Source organism: Solanum verrucosum, unplaced genomic scaffold (genome assembly GCF_900185275.1).
Source record: "Solanum verrucosum unplaced genomic scaffold, falcon-dt-bn FXZP01000214.1, whole genome shotgun sequence".
In the NCBI taxonomy this organism is placed as follows: Eukaryota; Viridiplantae; Streptophyta; class Magnoliopsida; order Solanales; family Solanaceae; genus Solanum; species Solanum verrucosum.
The window spans coordinates 1,385,700-1,398,008 of NW_026020059.1; the positions used below are offsets into that span (position 1 = coordinate 1,385,700).

Genomic DNA, 12,309 nt, shown 5'->3' on the forward strand with positions numbered 1-12,309 from the left:
ATTAAGGGTGCCTTAAGCCTGCCGGTCCAAGGTTCATCATTTCACACATGAGAAGGGCTACCACCATTACTACCGATTTCATGGTTTTACATTTACTTAGGAAAACTAGACTTATGAAAGGGCACTATTTCTTAGTTTTGCCGATTCAAGTCTTGGCCTAGAATTCCTCCTTTAGCATTTATAGAAAGGGCACCATTTCTTAGTTCTGCCCATTTCACACATTCGTGCATTCAAGACTTTAAGTAACAAGGAGGGACACTTTAGTCTACCAACCAAGTCACAACATTTTCATTTAAGGATACTTCATAATCCAACATCATTTCATATATACATCATGAGAAATCATACTTTAACTCACAATGCTATCCACTTTACATAGGATCATCACAAGATCACATAAAACTCATTCACATCATACCTTCACATATAGCTTCATATAAAACTCATTCACATCATACCTTCACATATAGCTTCACATAAAACTTTACATATAGCTTCATATAGGAGTTTACATATAGCCTAATTCATATATAATAATATAACAATACAATAACACTCATATAATGCCCTTCATGGCCTCAATTCACAATAATACAATATTCCAACATTATGCAACAGCTTCCCCAATGCCTTCATGGCTACAATTCACAATAATACCACACAAGAACAAGATATAACACTTCCACCAAAGGTGGATTCAACCTACCAACAACAATTAATTCAATAAAGAGAGTTCAAGCTTTCTTACCATAATTCAAAGCCATAGCCAAAATCACCAAAAATCCAAGCAATCACCAATACTTCACTCATAAGGCTTACCACCCTTAATTCACCCATTATCAACAATTAATCATGAATAAACATTAAACAATACAAGAGATATCAATACAATTCACTTTACACATAATTCCATCAACTTTGAATTTATAGAAATAGACCCACTTCATAAACACATTTTGGGGTTTTGTAGAATACAAGGATTCATGGAGTTTTTCATCTTAAAGCATCAAATAAACATCAATAATATCATAACTTATCATTTGAAATCGTTTCATGCAAGAACCCATGAGTTTGAGTAGAAATTAGGCTTTTTCACAAACTTTGGAAAAGTTGAAAACCATTTGAAATTGGCTCTAGGGTGATAGCTTGCCCTAAATAAAGAACTCCCATACCTTTACTAAGATTCCCCAAGAAATTTGATGAAGAAAACGTCTTGCATCCACAACCCTAGCTCCCACTTCTTCTTCTTCTTCTCTTCTTTCTCTCTTCTTCTCTTCTTCACTCAAGAACCCTAACTCTTACTCTTTTAAAATGGAACAAAAATGATCCACAATCAGCCCAACACAACAATATAACCTCAAAAGAAATGATTTGTGAAAAGACCAAAATGTCCTTAAATTTCCGGACGGACTACCTGCCAACTGCCCAATTTTCAAAGGGTATAACTCGCTCATACGAACTCGGAATCAAGCAAACTCGGTGGCGTTGGAAAGATCGTTCCAAGGGATTTCCAAACATAACTAGAACTACTCCTGGATCATCTTGAGCTAGGAGTTATGACTGCTCAAAGTTGGCCAAAAACTCACTGATTTCCACACTTGGCCGAATTTCCAGATTCTGAATTTTTTTCCAAAAATGACTACTTTCAATTTCAAGCTTCTTCATATTCATTTTAAATTGTCGAATGTTACATTTCCATTTCTCATATGGAATAACATGTCTCTTGCTATGAGGCACTCTATTGAGTATTCAATTTGCTAAGGATAGCTTTCCCCCATAAGTTTTGTGGTAAACCTAAACTTATAAGTAAGGCATTCATCATTTCCTTTAACATTTAGTTTTTCCTTTCCAAATTTCCATTAGATTGAGGAGAGTGAGGAGCAGTAGTTTGATGGATTATTCCATTTTGCAAACATATTTATGCAAATGGAGATTCATATTCTCCACCTCTATCACTTCTGATCATTTTATCTTTTTACCCAACTGATTTTTCAACTTCAGTTTTATATTGCCTAAATGCATCTATTGTTGCATCCTTACCATTTAACAGATAGACATAACATTATTTAGTGCAATCGTCAATAAAAGTTATGAAATAATTTTTCCCACCACGTGATGGTATTGACTTCATGTCACAAATGTCAGTGTGAATCAGTTCTAAGGGGTATGAATTCCTTTCAACCGATTTATAAGGACGCGTAGATACTTAGATTAAATGCAGACTTGACATTTTGATTTATTGCACTCAAAGTTAGGCAAAACATTTAAGTTAATTAGTTTTCGCAAGGTTTTGTTATTGATATGTCCCAAATGTTCATGCCATAAACATTTTGACTTAAGAAAGTAAGAAGAAATAGAATCTCTATTCATGTCAACTGTAATTACATTGAGTTTGAAAAGGCCCTAGTGAGGTAACCTTTTCCAACATACATCTCATTCATACACTCTACAACTTTTACAGAAACAAATACACATTTGAATCCGTTCTTGGTCAGAAATGGTGTAGAAACTAAGTTCTTTAGCAATTCCGGAACATACAAGACCATGTTCAAAGTGACCACCTTGCCCTAGGTCATCTTTAAGTAGATCTTGCTAGTTCCTTCCACCTTTACAATAGCGGAGTTCGCCATAAACAACCTATCATCTTCTGGGGCTGGAGTATATGATGCAAATAATTCTTTGTTGTCACATACATGACATGAGGCACATGAATCTATCCACCATTTTCTTGGATTTACAACCAAGTTGCATTGTGAAATCATTGCACAGAGATAGTCTATCTCTTCTTTGGATTTAGCCTAATTTGCTTGACCCTTCTTCTTGTCCTTCTTAGGACCCCAACATTCAGTAGCCCTAGGACCACGTTTGCCACAATTGAAGCATTTTCTAGTGAACTTCTTTTTAAGAGGATTACTCTTTGGTGCAGATGCTTTCTTTCTTTTCCTTGATTTTTTGGGATCTTCTTAAACAATATTTAGTCCAGATATTGCTAAATTACCATGCGACCTCTTTTCTGCGGCCTTGTTATTCTCTTTGATTCTCAGCCTTACCATGAGATCTTCAACCGTCATCTCCTTGCGTTTATGTTTCAAGTAGTTTTTGAAGTCTTTCCACAGCGAAGGTAACTTCTCAATAATGTCTGCCACTTGAAGAGCATCATTTACAATCAATCCTACATTAAAGATTATCTTAGTATTAAGAACAAACTTAATATGTTCAATATACATTTTATATAAAATTATACCTTCGGCAAGGAGGTCATGGATTATGAGCTTGCAGCTCTTGAACTTGGGTGACAACAGTCTTACTGTCTATAATCTTATAGTCTAGAAACTTTGCCACAATCAACTTTTTCATTCCATCATTCTCTATTTTGTATTTCTTTCCAAAGCATCCCAGAGTTCTTTTGAGGTGTTCACACTACTGTACATATTGTACAGATCATCTTGTAGGCCAGTTATAATATAGTTTTTACACAAAAAAAATTGAATGCTTCCATGCTTCTGTTACCAAGAATAGTTCTTCATCCGGAGTTTCATGCGATAGAATAGGAACGTTCTCACTAATGAAATTTTACAGACTCAACATAGTCAGATAGAAGAACATCTTCTACTGCCATATGTTGAAGTCAAATCCAAAAAACTTTGCAGGATTCTCAGCCGGTGCAAGGGCAGTAGTTGTTTGATTGTGTGCAACCAGTGTTGTTACAACAATCACTGTTCCAACATTTACTTGACTTGAATTAGTCCTTTTTATATCACAAATGGCAAACAACGTAGTATATGAATTACAAGTAGTAATGAATAAATCTTTATACAACTTTTTTCTGATTTAATGATGAAGTTTTTATGTTCTTCAAATTATTAATCGAATGAATTTTAAAATTCAAACAGATTAGAAAACCAGAAACGTTTTCATCTCCAGAAACCTCAAATACAGAAATAAATATTAAATTTCTTAAGCTTGTTATCTCCTGTATTTAGGTTAGAAGAAAATAGAAACAGAAAAGATGAAATAGATAGAAAATAAATAATTTGAGTCCACAGAACCCACTGTGTATCCTTAAGAAATTTAATCCTCTAAAGTGCCGAGGTTGTAGATTAATTCCTCCCAAGATAAAACAAATTAGCTATTAAAGAAGTGGTGGTACCTCAAACTTCAATAATTTTAGCGAACTCAAAAATCAACAATGAGAGTACACACAGACTCAATCGACCGAAGATTGCTGACGCATCATTGCTTTTAGCATATGCAGAAGACAACATATGTGAGGACAATGCAATTGATTTAGAGGAAAAGACAATACTTTAAGATGATGAGTATATATACAAGCTAAACGATAGCACTATTATAGAAGAATGCTTGATCTCAATAATGAAAATAGGACTTTAATGTTGTAGGTAATCGCCAACCATTCGAATGCCAATAAGCATAGCTTTGAAAGAGATTAACACAATCAAGAACTTATTTGTAGAGTCTAAGAGGATAAATAATAGTTTAGATAGATCAGATGGTAATAAGCTTATCAAATCATCATCTTCAGAAGTTTATTGATGAAGGTTAATATACATAGAAATACAACATTGAAATAGATACTATTTACAATTAGTACTATAGATAGCCTCACAAAATGTGAATTATGACCAAGAAATTAAGGAATATCGTTGCGTTTTTTTTTTAGTAATGGATGGAGTTCCTTTTTCCATCCTATCTCATACACCGATTCTAATTATTGATACTATAAAAGTATTTTTTTGGTTTTTGTGCCAACTCATGATCTAAACAAGTCGCACATACACCCTAGTACATGTTCCTCGACATTGAGGGCACCCTTGAAGAGCGGGAGATTTCCTGACATTTTTTATTGGCTGTCTTGTATTTCTAATAAGTAAAAAATGTGATATATGAGTAAGACCCTATCTTTAACCATAAGCAAAATTTGTGAAATCAGTTGTATTTAAATTGTGACAAAGAAGAATTGAAAATTTAATGATGGATATGAAATGGTAATCATCTTTATTTGATATGACATGTAAACAACTTTAGATTTAAAACCCATTTTAATACATATGACATATAAAAAGGGGAATTTGAGTATACAATTGTGCAAAAATAGGGGGAGAATCTTCTAGGCCTGTTTGTCCATAAATTCTTCATCCATTTGACATATAACATCTCTATTTAATTTCTTGACAATTAATTTTTTTAATTAGTTTTAATTAGCTTCCTTAAATCCTAGACTCTCGTGCTTCAAGAAGGAGATGTCACGACAGAGACGAGATCATGGCTAAGAAGGTGAAGAAGAAGATGGTGGATGTCAAAGTTCAAACAAATTAATTCTACGTGATAGTTTTAACTTTTAACCTAATACTAATTTATTTAGATTGATCATGATGAAATTATTTTTCCACGTGGAGTGGTACGTGTTAGAATTTTTAAATAAAAGAGAGAGTATAAACACATCATCAAAAATTAGTCAAGGTGTAGTTCACTAACGATTGAGAGATAGTCAGGTAGGAAACTGACACTCTCAATAATTCAGATATGAAAAACTAGAATAGTTAGGTATGTCTTTAAGTGTTAAATCATTAAATTAATTGTGACTAACAAAAGTTTGGACCAAATGTTACTCAAAACATTACCTTCGTAATTAAATATATTAATTACGTATAATAACTTTATCTAGTTCAACTATAGAGAATGTAAAAGATGTGTGTTGCTACAATAACTTTATTTGGTTCTTTTGTAAACAAAATTTCTATTTCTTCCATTATTATTTGTAGGTTTTCTTGCGCTATAAGGGAGTCGAATTCAAATACATTAATTAAGCTTCTTATGAAGTGTGTCTCATTCCTCAAAGTTTTCTTCCTCCTATTTTATGAAAAATAATCTTTTACTATTAGTCATGGTGATTCATGTAATTATGCAAATTCTTTTTACAATTTTTGTGATTTGTTTGAACTATATTAAAAATCCCAGCAAGAATGATGAAAATTGATCTTATTCTTGTCATATATCAAGAATACTATAAAAGTTATTAAGTAAAACATATACTATGCGGAAGCTAAAACAGTGGATATCTGATGAGGGAAAACCCAAATAATTTGAATATATGTGAAATAAACTAAGAGTTTAATGTTGACTGACCCAAAACGTAACAACTCGATCTGAATTTACTACTATGTCTGAAAAGCCTCTAACTGAGTTGAGTTGTTGGGACATGCCCCCAACTAACTCTAACAAAAGTGAAAAATGGAAGTAAAGACTAAAATGGAAAGCATGTCTATTGTCCTCGTATGACTCACCACTGAAGCTGTTGAAGTCCGACCGAAAATTGATCTAAGCGTGATCTGGATGCTGAGTCCCTGAACCTACATCATGAAACGATGTAGCGGAAAGTATGTGTCAGTACTTGGAATGTACTGAGCATGCAAGATATAGATACTAAGCTGAATAAAAGATATATATATATATATATATATATATATATATATATATATATATATAATTTGAACAATACATAACTGAGCAATGATGCAATCTGAGCAAAGATATAAATACTGAGATATAACTGAAAAGCTCAATTGGATCAACAAAGCGCTGGATGCTGATCCTGGTTACCTGTATCTACATCATAAAAAATGCAGGCCAAATGGCGTTAGTACATGGAATGTACGAGCATGTGAGGGGAAATGTAAACAAGACATAAGCTTGAAATGGGATCTGAAAGAAACACTTACCTCGCCTCAACTCAATTCGACTCATTTCAGATAGTGATAAAAATGCAATACAAAGAAAAACTTTAAAACATGTGGATAATAACTCAGTGTATTGAAAAACACAATAATAAGTCTCTAACTGACAACCATCACTATGAGCTATGTGATGATACAACGTCTAGCCCATACTGCCAAAACTTTCCTATACTTTGCCACGGTATAAAACATACTACTAAGTGGATCTACTAGTCTATGCTAAAATGCATTAATGAATCATCTAAAAAGTATGACTCTTTCTATCGACGTTGGCTACATTGTTTATGGAGACTTGAGTTATCTGAACTCATCCCATATCGGTGCTTAATATTACTCCCAAAATGTAACTAGCTGATATGTTTAAAAACATAACTTTTTCTGTGGTTTGATATTATTACTCAAAAGATCTTTCTCTTAAAAGAGATGGTACTAAAACTGCTCAGGAAAACTCTTGTCACGCCTCGAGCCTACACCCTGGGCAGGACTGGCACTCGAAAACCATTGCTGGCCCTAAGTGAACCCTTGGCCTGGCTTACTTACTCAGCGGAAGACTCCAAGCATTTTTATAATGATCAAATGCACTTCTACTCAACTGTTTAAAAAAATAACTTAAAACTTTTGAAGGTCAAACATTCAACTTGGCCAAAATGGCAACTCAAGTCTTAACATATGAAATAATAATGTAAAGACAATTGAACTATTGACTGTCTATGAAACCTCTAAAAGAATGAGGGATGTCGGGACAAGACCCCCAATCATCCTAACAAATGAAATACTAAAAGCAAATGATAAAAAGGATCCCTCCGAAAAACAATGAGGCTCACCAACTGACTCTGAATGCTCAACTGGATCATCGAGGCGCTGGATGTTGATCCTGGTTACCTGTGTCTATATCATAACAACGATGCAAGCCAAATGGCATCAGTACATTGAATGTACGAGTATGTGAGGAGAAAATAAACATAACATAAGCTTGAAGGGAGTCTGAAAGAAACACTTACCTTGGCTTTACTCAACTCATGAATAACTTAACTCAAATGCAAAGTAAACAACAATAATGGTGCAGTTAAACAAAGCATTGAAAACAGTAGTACCAACTCAATTTGTTAAAGAAATGAAATAACAACTCAGTTTACTTGTAAAGTAATATAATACCGTGGGAGTTTCTCTAACCGACAACCACCACTATGAGCCTAAGTGGTGATACAACGTCCTGCCCACACTGCTAGAACTGTCCTATACTTGCCATCATATAGAACGCCTTAACTAAGTGGATCCACTAGTCTCTGCTAAAAAGCACTTAAGGAGTCATCTAAAAAGTATGATCATTTACTACCTATGATGGATACATGGTTTATATAGACTTGAGTTACTATGAATTCGCATCCCCATATCGGTGGTTAATACTACTCCGAAAATATACCTAGCTCATATATTTTTAAAACATAATTTCTTTCTTTGGTTTGAGATAATTACTCAAAACTTATCTTAAAAGATCCGTTGGAATCGTTGTTCCCTTTTTTGCTCAAATGTGAAAACATTTTTTAACTCTTTGGAATACTTAGTTCCCGTATAATCTTTGAAGAAATGAACTTTGCTCATACTCTTTACTCAACTCAAAGCTTAAGTCTTATAACAAAGTTAAAACGTTTGTAAAAGACTTATGGAAAAATTAATGAATGTCTCTCAACTTGACTCTTAACTTTCCTTAAATTGAATTATGGATTCAAGGATTGTGATTTGTGATAGGAACAATCTCATGATGTTTAGAAGTGTTTTTAGATAGTTAAACATGAGAAAAGATCAATAAATAACTGTCTGGAAGCAAGTCTGCGACGCGGATATGTATTTAAATTTTTGGTCACGAAGGCAGAACGGTCCATGACAGCTCCATGACGCGAGGAGGATTTTTCGCATTCTGAGGAACAGGTCCGCGTCTGGTACCCAGATTTGCCCGACAATTTCCCTTCTTCATTTTCCAGCTCCAATTTGCCTAAACTCGGTTGTTTTTCCCAAATTCTTTTTAGATTCAGATACCCAACAAATGTACATAAGAACCTAACTCAAAACAACTCTATAATTCGACGTAATGATCTCAAAATCATCTCAATCTCAGCCCAATTCAAGAATGATATCAAATTCAAGAATGCATATCAAGAATATTAAACTTTCAAACCTTTTAGCATGAATTCACACTGAAATAAACATATTTGGCACGTGCGTGAACAAACCCAATGTTATGAAACCCTCACATACCTCATAGGGATCACCCCTTGACGAATTCCACAAGCGATTCTTGAAGAACTTGACAATTCTTGCTCCTTTTCCTCTATTCTCCTCTTGTTTTCTTTTATCTCAAAACCCTAACTTAATTTTCAAAATCGTAAACTAACCAAGTTTAGTTTAGATGCCTAAGTAATTACCAAAAAGAATTAATTTAATTGGGTATGGTAAAGACTAAAATAACCTTCCAAAATCCGATTCAGACTTTCCTTATTTGAATAGCCAAACTTCAAATGGGAATATCTCACTCATACAAACTCAGAATCGCACAAACTCAACGGCGTTAGAATAATAATTCCAAGATCATTCCTAAGGTATCTGGAATATGACCTTACTTATCCTGATCTAGTAGTTATGGTCGTTGGAAGTTGACCAAAAACCCAAACTTAACATAACTTAACAAATTTTCAGATTTTTTATTCTTTCCTAAAATGACTATTTCCAATCCTAACTATTTCTAGTTCTTTCAATTAGCGAGATGTTACAATATCTCACCCTTGGGAACATCCGTCCTCGAATGAGATTACTCTTGCTAGGCCAATGTTGTAATATCTAACATTCATCTCCAACATCCAACAAGCAATGCAAATACGACATGCCAACTTATAAATTAAAGAGTACGAAGAAGAGAATTAGTATTTTGATCTGGAATTTCTCCGGTTTTAGAGTGATATGGATACCTCTTCTACATATCTTCTTCATCTTCCCAAGTAGCTTCCTCAACAAACTGATTCCTCCAAAGAACTTTGGCTGATGCTACCTCCTTTATTCTCAACTTGCGAAATTGGCGATCTAGAATTGGAACATGAATTTCCTCATAAGATAAGCTATCCTTGATTCCAATATCTTCAGTTAGTATGATAAGTGAAGGATCTCCCATTCACTTTTTCAACATGGAGACGTGAAATACCGGATGAACCGCTACTAACTCTTGTGGCAGCTCTAACTCATAAACGACATTGCCAATCCTCTTTGATATTCTGTAAGGAACAATATACCGGAGACTAAGCTTCCCTTTCTTACCAAACCTCATAACACCCTTCTTGGGTGAAACTTCAAGTATACCTAATCATCTACTTCAAACTCTAACCCCCTTCTACTAACATCAGTGTAGGATTTGTGACAACTGTGCGCCATTTTCAACCTCTCTTGAATCACTTTCACTCTTTCTATAACTTAATGGACTAAATCTGGTCCTATCAACCTTGCTTTGCCAACTTAAAACCATCCAATAGGAGATCTGCACCTTCTCCCATAAAGAGCTTCATAAGGAGCCATCTAAATGTTAGAGTGGTAACTATTGTTGTAAGCAAAGTCAATAAGAGGTAGGTGATCATCCCAATTACCTTTGAAATCTATGACACAAGCCCTCAAAATATCCTCCAAGTTCTGAATAATGTACTATGCTTGACCATCCGTGTGAGGATGAAAAGTAGTACTTAAGTTGACCGTTGAACCCAAGCCTTTCTAAAATGACTTCCAAAACTGTGCAGTAAATTGTGCACCTTTGTCTGAAATAATGGAGTCCGAAACCCCATGAAGTCTTACCACCTCTTGAATATACAAATTAGCATAATATTTTGTTGAATGGGTAGTCTTTACCAGCAAAAAGTGGGCTTACTTTGTCATTCGATTGACAATTACCCAAATAGAATCATGTTGCCTGTGAGACCTCGACAAACCAGTGATGAACTCCATGTTTATCATCTCCCACTTCCATTGCAAAAGTTCTATATTTTGAGCCAAACCAATATGCCTTTGATGCTCTACTTTAACTTGTTGTCAATTCGGACACTTAGCAACAAACTCTACAATTCCTTTCTTCATACTACTTGACCAATAAACTTCTCTCAAATTGCGATACATCTTTGTGGAACCCGAGTGAATGGAATATCTGGAGCTATGAGCTTCCTCCATGATCATCTCTTGGAGTTCATCCACCCTTGGTACACACAATCTACCCTGACACCTCAATACACCATCTACCCCTTGCTCAAAAGCTAATACTTTTTTCTTATGAACATTTGCCTTCAATTCAAGAAAAATAGGGTCTTGGTCTTGCTTCTCTTTTACTCATGATACTAATGATGATTCAGCCCCATTCATCACCACTACTCCTCCTTCAGTGGAATCTATTAGTCGGACTCACAGGTGTGCAAGTTTGTGCACATCTTTCACTAATTCTCTCTATCTTTCTCAAAATGGGTGGTACTACCCATAGACAAACTGCTCAAGGCATCAACATCAATATTAGCCTTACTTGGGGTGATAAAGAATACTAATGTCATAATACTTGAGTAATTCTAACCACCTCTGTTGTATGAGATTAAGCTCTTTATGACTAAACACATACTGAAGACTCTTGTGATAATTGAATTCATCAACATGAACACCATACAAATAATGACGCCATATTTTCAAAGCAAACACTACATCAGCCAACTCTAGATCATGGGTTGGGTAATTCTTCTCATGAAGTTTCAACTGTCTGGAGGCATAAGCTATAACCTTGCCATTTTACATCAATACACAACCCAAACTAACTCTGGACGCATCACAATATACCACAAAACCTTCAGTACCTTCTGGTAAGGTCAGGGCAGTAGTTAACCTCTTTTTCAATTCCTAAAAGCTTTTCTCACAAGCTTCATACCATTGAAACTTCACTGCCTTCTGAGTTAACTAGGTCAAAGGGGATGAAATAGATGAGAACCCCTCTACGAAGCTTTTATAATAGCCAGCCAAACCCAATAAACTACTAATGTCAGTTGGAGATGTGGGTCGAGAAATTCTGCACTGCCTCTATTTTTTTAGTATCAACTTTAATTCCCTCTCAAGACACAATGTGGCGTAAGATTGCCACAAACTCAAGAAAAAACTCACACTTAGAGACCTTGGCATACAACTCTCTGTCCTTTAGAGTTGGGAGAACTATTCTGAGATGACTAGTATGATCTTCCTCATTCCTCAAATAGATTAGTCTGTCATTAATAAATACGATAAAAAACATATCTAAACAAAGTTTGAATACTCTATTTATAAGCTCCTTGAATGCTACATGTGCATTGGTCAAACCAAAGGACAAAACTAAGAACTCATATTGACCATAACGCGTCCTAAATGATGCCTTTGGAATATCACATACCCTTACCCTCTACTGATGGTAGCCTGATTTAAGGTCTATCTTAGAGAAACAGGTAGCACCCTGAAGCTGATTGAAAAGATCATCAATCCTTGAAAGAGGATACTTATTCTTGATGGTAACCTTGTT

The 12,309-nt window shown here is 34.8% G+C and overlaps 2 protein-coding genes across 2 annotated transcripts in view; both read left to right on the forward strand.

Annotated features, from left to right (window-relative positions):
• Window positions 1–4,620, forward strand: part of LOC125823317 (probable LRR receptor-like serine/threonine-protein kinase At3g47570) — a 91,758-nt gene extending 87,138 nt beyond the window's left edge. Inside the window, exon 3 of the mRNA XM_049502709.1 lies at window positions 4,593–4,620. The gene's annotated coding sequence lies outside the window, so the exon portion shown is untranslated. The remainder of the gene's footprint in view (window positions 1–4,592) is intronic.
• Window positions 1–12,309, forward strand: part of LOC125823318 (protein SMAX1-LIKE 4-like) — a 534,427-nt gene that overhangs the window by 28,803 nt on the left and 493,315 nt on the right. The window lies entirely within an intron of this gene.